At 42.6% G+C, this 15,617-nt stretch overlaps 1 non-coding gene across 1 annotated transcript; it reads left to right on the top strand.

The window, feature by feature from the left end:
* The first annotated feature begins 2,439 nt into the window (after window positions 1-2,439).
* Window positions 2,440-2,521, top strand: trnas-gcu (transfer RNA serine (anticodon GCU)). Its single transcript has one exon. It is a non-coding gene; the product is annotated as a tRNA-Ser (tRNA).
* The last annotated feature ends 13,096 nt before the right edge of the window (window positions 2,522-15,617 follow it).

Consider the following 15,617-nt stretch of genomic DNA (forward strand, 5'->3'; position numbering starts at 1 on the left):
TGGGAACATTGTGTGTAATCCTTGTCCTCATTCTCCACCAAAATCATGTGAAGAAGTTAGAAAGAGCACAGACGCTGTTTCCTGGATAGCAAGATATTAGAAAGCCAAGTGACGTTGTTTACTGAGACATAAAAATATCGGAAAGGATACAAACGGGATGAGAGAAAGAATGAAGGGGTTTATTCACGAGATTTGGAAATGCTGGAGCAGAAACACGCAAGTTTGATGTAAACAAATGAGAGTTTCAAATAACGCGAGGTTTGAATGAGTAAATTTCCTCTTTCCAGCCAATCAATAAGTTTCGTTAGAGCTTGAAAACCATTAGTGAATGATTAAGAAAAGTTTGGATGAGAGTATCTTCCACTCAATAGAGTTATTTAAATCGTGAACGACTTTCCAAAAATAAAACGTAGAAGCTGATTTCACAGTGTTTTAAAAGATAAACGAACAAACGTACAAGGAGAGAATTTACCATTGAGTGAAAGTCAGTGTGGTTGCGTAACAATTTCGAATTTGTTGACTTCAGACACAAAGACATTTCATGAACCCGTACAACTGAATAAGACTCAGTGTAACAAGTTCATGGATTGGTAAGTTGTGGCGTCGTATACAAGGTGAACCTCTGTAAATGGAGCTGATGTCGTAAAATAATGGCAGACAGAAGTGATATCCTAATGAGTAGAAATTGAATCGTCACTTGGAGACGCAACACCTACTTTAAAGACTTGACCACATTCACATGATGTTATTTATATTTCGTACATTCTTAACTCCACCCAAGAAATCCACCAAGAAGACTCTGTCCTTTTGTATTGTTCACCCTCTGTACTTCTCTGCAGCATGCCACTGAAGATAAAATATGCTCAGACCAAAGTTCAGTTCAATACAATATTCAAACGGTCTTATGTGATTTTTTTTTATTATTGCAATAACCTTTGTGAGTTTACAACAAACTGTGTAACATGAAACCAGTTCAACATCTATTATCCCGGAATTTAACGCAGTGCACATGAGAAACGTTATCCATCTGCTGATAAATCACCTTTGGCTCTCTCTCCACACATGTTTCTTCACGTTTTAGATACTTCCAGTATGTTTGTTGATCAATGAGTCATTATCCAGAAAAGGTTGTTTCTCAATCCACAAACACGGGTATTTTCCCATAAACTTAGCTTTGCTCAATATCACCTTCTGTCCGTACTCCTCAACACGACGACAAATTGAAGCTGCTCCATGTGAGGCTCAAAATTCAAACTTCGGCACAGCACAGCCCACTATACTGGAACAGAGATACCGTGTACTGGTCACCTGCAGCACAGGAGCAACACATTAATGCTTACCTCCACATTCCTGGTTTTACCTGAACGTTTGGGAAACCGAGTTTCTCTGATTCCATGGCTAGTAACGGGGATTATATGATCATCTTCACCAGTGGTTCTGTCCCCGAGTGAGGAAAGTGGTGTGGTACGCATTGTAAAGATGTCGATTGATGAAACGTACAATTCCATCTTTTGCCTTCACTAACTCATGAGCTTTTTAATTTGTTTTGCAAAAGTAGAAATCTTAAAATCTTCGTCTTGAACGGACTCAATGACAGATTTCCATTGTGTCTCTGGCATCAATTTTCAAAGTGTTAACGCCCTCTGAATTCTTCCCTCGCATTCCGCTGTTTGGGAAGTGTTCCTGTTGTGGGAAATGCACTTCCCCTTGTGTCACGTGCTGCTCCCAGCATGCGCTCTGGCACTGCACTCATTTTCCTTCTGACACTTGCTCACTGTGTTGCTGTGATCATACAGTGACTTGGTATCACACGACCCAGGAAAATGATACAGATCAAGGTTTTTGCATTGTTGAGTTCAATTGTCAGTTTAGCCATATTTTGGATTTTGAAATTGTGTGTTCTGTACACAAGTGCGTGTCAAAAACATCTGAGCTGAAATTAGGTCTTCCGAATAATGACATTGAGCACTATGCACTCTCCTCCAGTCTGGACAGGCAGTTTAATATACAATAGACAGCAGGTGCAGGAGTAGGCCATTCTGCCCTTCGAGCCAGCACCACCATTCATTATGATCATGGCTGAACATCCTCAATCTGTATTCCTTTCCTGCCTTATCCCCATAACCCTTGATTCCATTATCCTTAAGAGCTCTGTCCAACTCTTTATTGAAAGAACACCTCCTGCTGTCTCGGGTTCTTCATTCCGTTGACTTCAAATCGTCACAGAATACATTTTCATTTCCTCATTTTTGTTCAGATCACTGTGTGCATAGTGTGACAGTGGGAGTGCACTTGCCCCACAACCGAGGGGTCAGACCATCATCTTGGAACCGTACTGTGTTATTTCCCATTTCACCAACACCAGGGAGAAATATCTGCTGCTCTGCATAATTTATGCAATTCAATTATTGATAAGGTCATAGCCTACCCCCTTTCTGTGATGAGGTGGCCGAGAGGTTAAGGCGATGGACTGCTAATCCATTGTGTTCTGCACGCGTGGGTTCGAATCCCACTCTCGTCGCTATCATCAATGGTGCTGTTTTCGGATGATTGAAACTGGGACTACAGTTGTCAGTTTATATGCATTGACGTGATTACAAAATCTCAAAGAGTAGTTTGTGCCTTCTAAATAAACTGCATTGAAATGGGGGTTGCTTTGGGATAATGAAAAGAAACGCGATTTTCTTTTTCAAGTCAGTGCTGTGAACGTTTTTTCGCATGAAAGACATCCAGGAAAATCAAAAAACGAGAGCTGCGAAGTGCATGTTGATGCAAAGGGATTCTTAATGAATGTTTTCTCAGATGAAATATGAAGGACGTTGAGTAGAAGTAATGCCTCCTGGTGAGAAGAGCACAGCGAGACAGCACAAAATAATGGAGATATTCCAAAAGGGGCAGGGCGTGGGTTTAGGGGCACTGAGAACTGGCTGTATATGCACAGTGGAGAATTGCCAATGTGGGTGCCGTGCATGGGCACGGAAGGACTTACACATTGGTCTCGCCCTCGCCCCTTGCTCTCGCCATTGATGAATGCTGGAAATAAGGCACAGATAAACACAAGATGTGGGAAACAAGCTCTCTCGTTATGCACACACTGGATGCATCACATTGAACCATGAACAACTGGAGAAATCAGCATGTTACCTGTAGGGAGTGAAACTAAACTGTGGATCAATAACCGCAGATTTATGCAACATAAACATGAAAAATGATTTAAAATGTAGGGTGTAGGTTTGCTCGCTGAGCTGTAGCTTTGATATTCAGACGTTTCATTACTTGGCTTGGTAACATCAACATTAGTGGCGACCTCCAAGTGAAGTGAAGCTGTCGTCTCCTGCTTTCTATTTATATCTTGGTTCCTGGGGTTTGTGGTGATGTCATTTCCTGTTCGTCTTCTGAGGGGTTGAGAGATGACACGTTGATCTATGTATTTATTTATGGCATTGTGGTTGGAGTGCCAGGCCTCTAGGAATTCTATGGGGTGTCTTTGCGTAGACTGTCCCAGGATAGATGTGTTGTCCCAGTCGAAATGCTGGTATTTTTAGTCCGTGTGTCGGGCAACGAGGGAGAGAAGGCCGTGTCTTTTTGTGGCGAGCTGGTGTTCGTATATCCTGGTGGCTAACTTTCTTCCTGTTGTCTTACGTAGTGTTTGTGGCAGTCCTTGCATGGAATTTTGTGGATGACGTTGTTTTTGTCCATGGGTTGTACTGGGTCTTTTAAGTTTGTTCGTTTTTGTTTGAGAGTCTTGGTCGGTTTGTGTGCTACTGAGATTCCGAGGGGTCTTAGTAGTCTGGCTGTCATTTCTGAAACTTCTTTGATGTATGGTAAGGTGGTTAGGGTTTCTGGCTGTGTTTGGTCTGCTTGTCGTGGTTTGTTCTGGAGGAATCTGCGCACTGTATTTTTTGAGTATCTGTTCTTCTCGAATACTTTGTATAGGTGGTTCACCTGTGTTTTCAGAAGTTCGTCTGTGCTGCAGTGTATGGTGGCTCGTTGGAATAGTGTTCTTATACAGCTTCGTTTGTGTGTGCTGGGATGGTTGCTGATATAGTTAAGTATTTGCTCAGTGTTTGTCGGTTTTCTGTATACGCAGGTTTGTAGTTCTCCATTGTCCTTTCGTTCTACTGTGACGTTCAGAAATGCGAGTTTGTTGTCGGTTTCTTCCTCCTTGGTGAACTTTATGCCTGTGAGGGTGTTGTTGATGATGTAAAATGTCTTTACTATCTTGTTTCATTTTGTGATGACAAAGGTGTCATCTATGTAGCGGACCCAGATTTTTGGTTTGATTGTTGGTAGGGCTGTTTGTTCTAGTCATTGCATTACCGCTTCTGCTATGAATCCTGATAGCGGATATTCCATGGGTGTGCCGTTGGTTTGTTTGTAGACTCTGTTGTTGAATGTGAAGTGGGTGATGAGGCACAATCCACTAACTTCATGATGTTTTCGATGGTAATGTGATTGATGGTTGTTGGTGCGTCTGTGATGGTCTCTGCTAAAAGTGTGGTAAGTGTTTCCTTTGCCAGGTCGATGTTGATGAAGGTGAACAGTGCTGTTATGTCGAATGAGATCATTGCTTCCTCTTCCTCCACTTTGGTGTTTTTGATGATTTTTAGGAATTCCTGGGTGGAGTGGATGGAGTGCTGTGACTCTTCTTTGAGGTATTTCAGACTTGCGTGTAGTTCTTTGGCCAGTCTGTATGTTCGTGTTCCGGGTAATCAGACTATGGGTCTGAGCGGGGCTCCTAGTTTATGGATTTTTGGTAGTCTGGTTCGACTTGGGCAACACATTGATCCTGGGACAGTCTAAGCAAAGACATGCCAGAGAATTCCAAAAGGGATGGCACTCCAACCACAATGCCATAAACAAACACATAGATCTAAATGCCATTATCGACCCCGCAGAAAACGAACAGGAAATGACATCACCACAAACCCCAGGAACCCCTTCCAGGAGAAAGATATAAATAGAAAGCAAGAGACAACAGCTTCACTTGGAGGTCGCCACTGATGATGTTACCTCGCCAGGTAATGTAACGTCTGGATATCAAACCTACAGCTCAGCGAGAAAACCTACACCCTAAACCTCAACCTGAGCTACAAACCTTCACAACCCTTGCGATTTAAATTGTCTTTATACGGATATCATTAATAGACTTTTCGTTATAATACCCGTCTGGTTGAAAGAAGAAGACATCACATTTCAAGATGCATGACAACGTTTCCAATGTTGTTTTGAAATTGAGATCTATTTGATCATTTTACACAGTGAACAAGTTCATTTTAAATAATGCAAACCACATTCTCTCACCTGGAATAAAAGTGTGATTTCAATATAAACATTGTCCTTGCTAACGCGCAGTTACTCAACATGAAAAATAGGATGTAATTTTTATTAAGCATACATCAATTAGCACCATTTTCTTACTTCGGATTGACTGCAGTATGCACATGCTAAATAAGGTTTAAGGAAGAATGACTTTTAGAAATAATGATTCGGTGGTGACTAAAAATAATATTAGGTTCTCATGATGTGGATATTCCACCAATGGCTCCAGTGGTAGAAATGTTCAGTGGGCAGTATTTCTATGATGGTACAGAAGTATGTGAGGTGCCAGGGATTGGAGTTCCCACTTCATCTGGAGCAGCCTCTTTTGACGTGGACCAGGGAGCATTGTGACATCAGTCTGGGAGTTCCAAACACACCTGGAGCAGCTTCTATTGACATCGAGCAGTAGGGAGCATTGGGACATCCGAATGCAAGATCGAATCTCATTTGGAGCAGCTTCAGTTGGCATGGAGCAGGAAGCTTTGCGAGATCCATCTGGGAGCTCCACTCTCACTTGGATCAGCTTTTAATGACATGTAGCAGCAGGGAGCATTGGGACATCAGAGTGGTAGATCCAACCTCAACTGGACTGCTTATATTGATATGGAGGAGGGAACATTGAGACATCAGACTGGGAGCTCCACTCTCACCTGGATCAGCTTTTAATGACATGTAGCAGCAGGGAGCATTGGGACATCAGAGTGGTAGGGTCTAACCTGAACTGCACCACTTCTACTGACATGGAGCAGGGAGCATTGGGACATCAGACTGGGAGCTCCAACTTCAAGTAGAGCCGCTTCTATTGACATGGAGCAGCAAGGAGCATTGGAACGTCAGGTTGGGAGCTCCAACATCACCTGGAACAGCTTGTATTTACATGGAAGAGGAGGGAGGATTGGGACATTAGGCTTTGGGAAAAGGTATTCAACTATTTTAATCTAAAGTAAAATATGTTTCAACACCTCAGATGTTAATTGATTTATGAAGAATCTTTCCCGGAAAAATAATTAATTCTTTAGATAGTAAAGACAAGTCCTGAAAATATTCAACTCAGGAAAACGCATTGGTACAGAGAGAAATGGGAGTGATGCTTCATGTCTTTGTCTTTTCTTTTGTGGCTGACTCTGGACTTGATTACATCACCGGAAGGACGTTTTCACTCATTTCCTGCAATTTCGGACAGGTCATTCACGGTTTCTAAAGATGAAAATTAATGGGAATATGCGATGTTATGATTAGGCTGGAGTTTACCTCAAATTATGGTGAAAGCGCCGCAAAGTCAGTTGCAATTTCCAAGATCAGCAGTGACGTCAGTGATTGGCTGATCAGATTGTGAATGGTCGTTTTTTTTGAGGATAATTTGAAGTGAATCAATGATGGTGATTATCTTGGTTCTTTGTTCACCTTGTGACTGTTCCTGCTATTGCTCATGTCCTTGTTAACACCACAGCTCTGCAGCGTGTAAAATCTCAGCTGTGCATCTGGCCAGTGGTACAACCATTCGAAAAGCTGGCTATGGATCAGGCGGTTGTAACTTCAACTTTTACTTTGCACAAGCGCATTGTGGAGATTCATCACACATCCAACCTTCTCATTTTTGTTATGCTGAGGTGGGTAATATTTGAAATTTTCGTCTCCACGAACGAAAATTCTTTCACTGCCTTCGATCAGTTAAAAATTACTAAGAGCTGTCAGAGTAAAAATCACACAGCACCAGATTGTATTGAACAGATGTATTTGGAAGCACCAGTGTTCCATGCACTGCTTCTTCATCAGGTGTTTGTCAACTGTTGTAATCTTACATGGCTTTGTGTGATTATTAAATTTATCTACCCCAGTCCAACACCAACACCTCCAAGTCATGGGTACCGTCGACACCACGGTTGGATAAAGTCCAGATGATCTTCCAAAAGATCATGCATATTGACACACACACCAAGTTTTGGCAGAAAAACACCCACCTGATGAAGGAGCGGCTCTCCGAAAGCTAGTGCTTCCAAATAAACCTGTTGGACTCTGCCCTGATATTGTGTAATTTTTAACTTTGTCTACTCAACTCAAACACTGGCTCTTCCATATCATAGACAACATCAGTCATGTCCCACCGTTGTCAGAGAAGGCAATCCTGGAATCGCCCAATACATTGCACATAGGTATATTTCGTTTTCAGAAACCAACACATTCAATCCCTGCAGCTCCTATGTATTAAAAGACAGAAAGGAAATGGCTGAGACTCAGTTTTGACAATATTTTGAAACTCTTTGGGAAGTGGAATCAGAGGAGAATGAAGGATTAACTGTCTGACTGTGCAGAGAGAGGGAAGGCACTTTTCCCTTCTTTGATGAGCTGGGGTATTGACTGATCTAAGGCATGAAACAGATTCCTGGTAGAGCTGTGCTCTGTGCATCAGGAACAAGAAGTCCTGATTTCCTGAACGGTAATGAAACCCAGGCCACTCAGTTAAAGCGCTGAATACTAACCACTAGACCACCAGGGATGAGGGCAGGAGCCGTTGCACCGTTTCTTCATAACACATTTTTTGGAATTATGTCACTGCAGATATGTTTCCCCTCAAAAATGATTTAATTATCGAGTATTTACAGCACAGAAATGGGTCCCTTCATCTCATTTCCCAGCACTTGGTCTGTCACCTTGTGAACTCTGACGTTTCACCTGAATGCTAATTTCTCTGGAACGTTTTAATCTCGTAAAACACAATAAATGGGATTAAAGTTTGAAATGGGAACGGAACCCCATTTTTACCCATAGACTGAAGCACGCAGACACATTTCCCCAAGTGTGACACAGGCCTCGGTAGAAAACAAGGAGAAAGTAAGATTTCACCGACTTGTCTGATGTTGTCCCATTTCAGAGTTCAACACCAATGTCTGGTTACAGCAAAGAAAGGAAGCATTCAGCCCCTCCCGTCCCAGTGTTCCTTGCACATTGTTTCCCCATTACTCTGTAGTTTATACTAACTCACCTCGTTCTTGCTGCCAAACTTGATCACTGCTCACGCCCACTATTTCCTGTCCTGCCAAACGGTTTGCCTCAAGTTCTTGGAATAAAAAACAGGAATGGCCTATTTCAAGCACTTTTCTAGTTTACAAGGACAGTTTTATCACCACTGAGAAAGCACATTGCCAGCTCAGAGAGAAGGTCTCATCCTTTAGAAACTGAAATGCAAAGATGATTGGATAGCCTCAGTATTGTTAACCAACCAACAAGACCGGAATAGGGCCGAGGAGATCACGCACAGAAGGATGGGAGAATAGAATGGCGAATCTCATGGTGTCCAGGGTGATGTTAACAGAAATCTTCCCTGGTCGTATAGTGATGAGGATTCAGTGATTTCACTGTCATGGCTTGTTAAAGGTTAACGTTTACAGTAATCAATATGAAATACTGCTTGATATTTCGAAGTAGAATGATGTGCGGCAGAGAGAATCGTTTCCCTGCATGAACTAATAAGAGAGTTCAGAAGAGCCAGGAGGAGATATGAGAGCCAGGAGGAGAAATTAGAAGTTGTTGGCGGATAGGATCAGGGTTAACCCTAAGGCTTTCCATAGGTATGTCAGGAATAAAAGAATGACGAGAGTTAAATTAGGGCCAATCAAGAATAATAGTGGGAACTTGTGTGTGGAGTCAGAGGAGACATGGGAAACACTCAATAAATATTTGTCGACAGTGTTCACTATAGAAAATGAAAATGTTTGCGAGAAAGATACAGAGATACTTGCATCTAGACTCTTAGAGATTGAGTTTCGCAAGGAAGAGGTATTAGAAATACTGCAGAGTGTGAAAATAGACAAGTCGTCTGGGCCGGATGGTATCTATCCTAGGATCCTCTGGGAAGCAAAGGAAGAGATCGCCGAGCCTGTGCTATTGATCTAGAAATCATCATTGTCTACAGGAATAGTACCTGAGGACTGGAGGATAGCAAATGTGGTTCCCTTGTCAAGAAGGGTAGTGGAGACAACCCTGGTAATTAAGGACCAGTGAGTCTCACTTCAGTTGTGGGTAAAGCGTTGGAAAAGGTTATAAGAGATAGGATTTATAATCATCTAGAAAAGAATAATCTGATCAGGGACAGTCAGCACGGTTTTGTAAAGGGTAGGTCGTGCCTAACGAATCTTATGAGTTTTTTGACAAAGTGACCAAGCAGCTGGATGACAGTAAGCAGGTTGATGTGCTGTACATGGATTTCAGCAAGGTTTTCGATAAGGTTCCCCACAGTAGGCTATTATACAAAATGCGGAGGAATGGAATTGTGGGAGACATCGCAGGTTGGATCAGTAATGGCTTGCTGAAAGAAAACAGAGTGTTGTTGTTGATGCAATATGTTCATCTTGGTGTCCAGTTACTAGCGGCATTCTGCAAGGGTCGATGTGGGGTCCAGGGCTATTCTTCATTTTTATAAATGACCTGGTTGAGGGCTTAGAAGGGTGGGTTAGTAAATTTGCGGACAACATTACGGTCGGTGGAGTTGTGGACAGTGACGACGGATGTAGTAGGTTGCAGAGAGACATAGATAGGCTGCAGAGCTGGGCTGAGTGGTGGCAAATGGAGTTTAATGTGGACAAGTGTGAGGTGATATACTTTGGATGGAGTAATCGGAATGCAAAGTTCTGGGCTAATGGTAAGATTCTTGGGAGTGCAGATGAGCAGAGAGATCTCGGTGCCCATGTACACAGATCCCTGAAAGTTGCCACCCAGATTGACAGGGTTGTTAAGAAGGAAAACAGTGTTTTGGCCTTTATTAATAAAGGGATTGAGTTCTGGAATCAGAAGGTTATGCTGCAGCTGTACAAAGATCTGGTATGGCCACATTTAAAGTATTGTCAACAGTTCTGGTCACCGCATTATAAGAAGAATGTTGATGCTTTGGAAAGGCTGCAGAGGGAATTTTCTAGCATGTTGCCTGTTATGGAAGGAACGTATTACGAGGAAAGACTGAGGGCCTTGAGGCTGTCCTCGTTTGAGAGAAGACTGAAAGGTGATTTAATAGAGACATACAAGATAATCAGAGGTTTAGATAGGGTGGACAGGGAGAGTCTTTTTCCCAAGTTTGGGGATGGCAAACACGAGATTCACAACTTTAAAGTGAGGGGAAAAAGGTATAAGACAGATATCAGAGGTAGTTTCTTTACTCAGAGAGCAGTTAGGGCATGGAATGCTTTGCCTGTAACGGTGGTAGATTCGGCAAGATTAAGTGCATTTAAGTCATCATTGGAGAGGCATACGGAAGTATATGGAATAGTGTAGATGGGATGGGCTTCAGATTAGTATGACAGGGCTGCGCAACATCGAGGGCCGAAGGGCCTGTACTGCGCTCTAATTTTCTATATGCTGCATATCCACATCAGCAACGTCATCTGCAATTGCCTGACGTTCAATCAGTTTAAAACAAGAACGGAGGGGTCGTCAGGAAAACGGAAGGGGAATAGTGGTTTGTGAGTGTTAACGACATGCCTCGTGGAGCCAGGTTCAATGTAGATACTGACTATCGGCTTTCCTGTTTACATTGGTATACTGATCACTACGGATCAATTACCCAATATTGTCTGCCCTTTGTGTGTATTTCTTTGTACATTTCACCTCGGCTCAGTGCTCCGGGGGACCACGCCTTTTTTAAATTTGGCACATTTTTCTCAGGTCGGTTTTGCAGCTTCATATTAAGGCCAACAATTTTAGGAACAGACAGACACCATTCAGACCATCAAGCCTCCTCCGCTATTGAATGGTTTCATATCTGATCTGACAACCTTGAACTGCACTTTCTTGCCTTTCACCATAACGCTTGATGTCTTTGCTGTTTGAAGATCTGCCGATCTCAACCTCATTACACCTAATGACACTTCCTCAACAGTCTGCTACAAGAAAGTCCACTGATCCAGAACTGTCTGAGAGAATAAATGCTTCTTCGTCTCTATTTTAATGGTGGGATCCGCATTCTCATACGAAGTGAAAAATCGCACATCACCAGGTTATAGTCCAACAGGTTTAATGGAAGCAACAGCATTTGGAGAGCTGCTCCTTCATCAGGTGGCTGTGGAGTACACAGCGGTAAGGTACAGAATTTATAGCGAAAGGTTACAGTGTAATGTCACTGAAATTATACATTGGAAAAATACCTTGATTGCTTGTTAAGTCTTCCATCTGTTATAATGACTATGTAAGGTTCATTTCTTTCTCATGTAAATCGAAAAACTTTCTTTTAACAGTTACATTCTCAGGTGGGCTTTACCAATTAGTGTCAGTACAGGTAATATGTTGAAGGTGTTAGTCCGGGTGTGCTGCGTCTATGCCATAATGTTTAGACTGACGCTAATCTAAAAAAAAAACAACACGCTGCAGGCAAGAATGATTTAAGACATGGTATATTGGTGAAGCTGAGCAGAGGCTACGACAACGGAATGGGCGCTGCACATCAATCAACAGACAGGTGTGCCCCTTCCCAGTTGGAGAACACTTCAGTGATCCAGGACATTCGACCTCGGATCTTTGGGTGACAATCCTCTAAGTCGGTCTTCGGAACAGGCAGCAGCTAAAAGTGCCCCCGCAGAGACTGATAGCTGAATTCGGTACCCATGGTCATTGGGTTCATGTCACAGTACAGGTGATCCCATTGCCCTATCTACAAACAGAGACCCTCCTACACACGAGTGCGCACGCGCGTGTGTACGCACACTCACACACACACACACACACACGCACACACACACACACACACACACATACGTCTGTGGGGTGAATTTGTACTTGCACAGTTACATTGTACTTTGCTCAAAAACTGCATGAATCCATGTAAGTCTCTGGTAACACATTTTTATAAATTAGAATCATTCTAAACATTATGAGACAGACAGCAGCACATGGGGGCAGACACCAGTTGTTAAACTTCACCTGAGAATGAAACTTTAAAATAAAAAAGTTTTGCACTTTACATATGAAAGAAGTGAAGCTCACATGGTCATTCGAACAGATCGGAGACTGAGCAAACAATCAAGGTATTTTTCAATGTACAATTTCGTTTACGACACTATCCGAGTGAATCTCTCCTGCAACGTTCCCAGTGCGATCTCATCCCTGGGCAATTCTAGCACTGAGCCGAATGAACATATTTCTATTCTGTAACAGCATCGGGGGTAGCTCTGCAGCACTTATTGCCTTCCGGTTTGGAGTCACGTGGACGCCAGACCAGATAAGGACGGTAGTTTCCTTCCCTCAAGGACGTCAGTGAAACACATGGGTTTTTCAGACAACGTATTCTTAATTCTAGGCATTTATTGCATTCACATACTATCATCATCGTGGTGTGGTGAGAATCCAACCCTTGTGCCCAGAATATTACCTGGCTTTGCTCTGTTAACAATCCAGCTATAATACCACTAGGCTATCGCAGAAAGCCCTCATGGGGGATCTTTTCCAATAGAGTCTCTTTTCCCCAATTATTCCTTATGCTCTTTTATTGAGCCTCACACTCCAATAATATCTTGTCCATCTCAGTAAAAGCTGCTAAAAGAGAATTGATCTCACAGCCAAGGTATCCAAACGGATCAAATGATTTGAAGGTGCCAATGAAGAGATTGGGGCAACAGTGAGAGCAACGGCACAGACTGGATGGTATCAACGTGAAAGTGTATGTTAGATTGTGCAATGCCTCAGTCAAATGGGATGAGGGATGGAAAAGAGAGTTTGGGAGAGTGCGAGGGAGAGACATCTTCGAGAACTTTTGGGTTTAAATCCTGATACATGAAACGCAGAAATATCAGAGAGCAAAATTCGATGGAAAACAGATCATCACCTCGGAGAATATTGTCTTGTAAAAACGATTAATTTCTGACCATGTTACACCAAAAGTAAAACTTTGAGAGAACTGACCGCCATGCTGTGGATTCGAGCTGAGGTCGCTGGAATCACAATGCTGAATGCGAACTACAAAACGGTTATAGCATTCCACAGACTACACTTATAAACTGCAACCAGTATGGTAGCAGAGGAAATGTCAGGAAGAATGTACAACATCAGGACTTAGCGACAGGCATGTGGGAACGCAGAATGAACCGAATCTTTAACTTTAGCGACCCCAGAGACTGTGGAGAATCCATGAATGAGAGTACAGGAGAATGGGATTAACGAAACTCTCCAACCTCTTGGCAGAGTGCAGAATATTGTTGAAACGTATGCTTCAAAAGCATTATATTTGAATATCGGCTACTTCATCACTTTACCCAAACAAGGCAGGACCAATTGCTGCATGCAATCGCACATCATTCCAGTTCCAAACCCGGAATCAGAGAAACTGTGTGAAGCATGCACGAAGATCCAATTGGAAACTGGGATGGAATGAAAGGAGAGAGGCGCATGTATTTCCAAGGTTGGGACAGCTTCTGGTCAAAAGCGGGGCGGAAGGGAATACTTGCCACCATTTATAATATTATGAGCATAAACAGTACCTGTTGCTGAGACAGCCGATTGGCGCATCTAAAGTGTGTGGAGAGTTTAACTTTGGGGTGGCAAGGTTTGAAATTTCATTTTCGTATTTGGATCATTGGTTTTGACATTGGCATCTGCATTTGTTCGCATCAGCTCAGAATCAGCTTCTTGTTCCAAATAAATACTGCAACCTGGAGAAGGTAGTGTTGTGGTTATATAATAAACTAGTCATTCTTAGGGACTCACACATGGAACTGGTAATGTTAAAGTTCGTTGAATAAAACCTGGAATGAAAGCCTGATCTCAGGAACAGAGAACATGCCTTTAATTTCCTGCAATCCCATTCATACATGTCGCTTATACAGGGGATGCTACCATCTTTACCCAATCCTGCCTACTTGTGTCTCCAGGACCTGACACTTAATCCGAGAATGAAATCCGTGTGGGAAAGCAGGCCATTCAGCCCTTGCAGTCGACACTATCCCTCTGAAGTACATCCTCTCAGACCCACACTCCATACCTATTCCATTCCCCTTCATTTCCCATGACTGATCCCAGTAACCTTCACACCTACAGACTGTGGGAGGAAACTCACACAAGCAAAGAGATAATGTGCAAACTGCACACAGTCACACGAGACTGGGATCGAATCCATGTCTCTCGAGCAGCGAGGCAGCAGCGAATCAGGATGAACAACAAATGCTGCCCTGACCAGCGACATCCACACCCTGTGGGTGTATCAGGAAGAATAAAAACACATTCACAACATGGACAATGGGACTTAGGTCTGCGTTGACATGATTTCAACCAATCGTTCATCCTGGGTAGATACAAAGACACCGATATCACAGAGAAACCAGGGCAATGCGGGATTCAATTACCTGCTGAAGTGGAAACTCATCTACTCAGTCAAACTGGGGACAGAATATTCAACAGTCCCGTGTATGGGAAGGGCTCAATGAGCAAAAGAACCTCCAGATTTACCAGCAAGATTACATATCCCAGAAGGAGATCAATTGAACTGTCAACGCTGCTGTTAATCCCAACCAGCTGCCAGTTTCATAGCGTCAAAGTCATAGACTCACACAGCATGAAAACAGGCCTTTCACTCCTACAATCTCATACTGAACATAGTGCCAAACTGAACGAGTCGCATCTGATGGCACTTGTAACTGCTGAGGGTTAATAATGCCCTTGTGATATTATTACTGCATTGTTAATATGAATGTCCAGATATAATTCTGTGGGCACGGGTTCAAACCCTGGCATGGCAGATGCTGGAATTTTATTTAAACAAATACCTAGAGTCTAATAATGATGTTGAATCAGTAGATCTGATTCACTAATGCCTGATATGGAAGGAAACTGCCTTACCTATCTGGTCTGGCTGCTATGTGATTCCAGATCCATAATATCGTGGTTGATTCTGAACTTCCCTCTGGGCAATAGATTATGTACTAGGCATGAATGAATAGCTTTTGTTAATCCCACTGATACTTTCCAATTCATTTATCGATCCAAATATCCTGTAAATATTGTAAATGCACTTTCATTCATCACTGCCTCAGGAGGTGAATTGCACACATAAACCATCCTCTGTTAAAAAAAAAGCCTCTCATGTCTTATTTTAAATCCCTCTTTTCACTTTAAACAGTTGCCCTCTCGTGTTGAAGTCCCCCTCCTTGGAGAAAAGACAGTTACAGTTAACTCCAGCCGAACTCTCAATAATTTATAAATTTCTATCAGGTCGCCTTTCACACTCCAGTGATCGAGTGAAAATATTCTCAGTTTATCCAGCCTTTCGTTATAACACAAACCTTCCCCACTCGCCATACGCTTGTATACCTGTTCTAAAC

The sequence above is a fragment of the Chiloscyllium punctatum genome, chromosome 24, assembly GCF_047496795.1.
Source record: "Chiloscyllium punctatum isolate Juve2018m chromosome 24, sChiPun1.3, whole genome shotgun sequence".
Taxonomy (NCBI): Eukaryota; Metazoa; Chordata; class Chondrichthyes; order Orectolobiformes; family Hemiscylliidae; genus Chiloscyllium; species Chiloscyllium punctatum.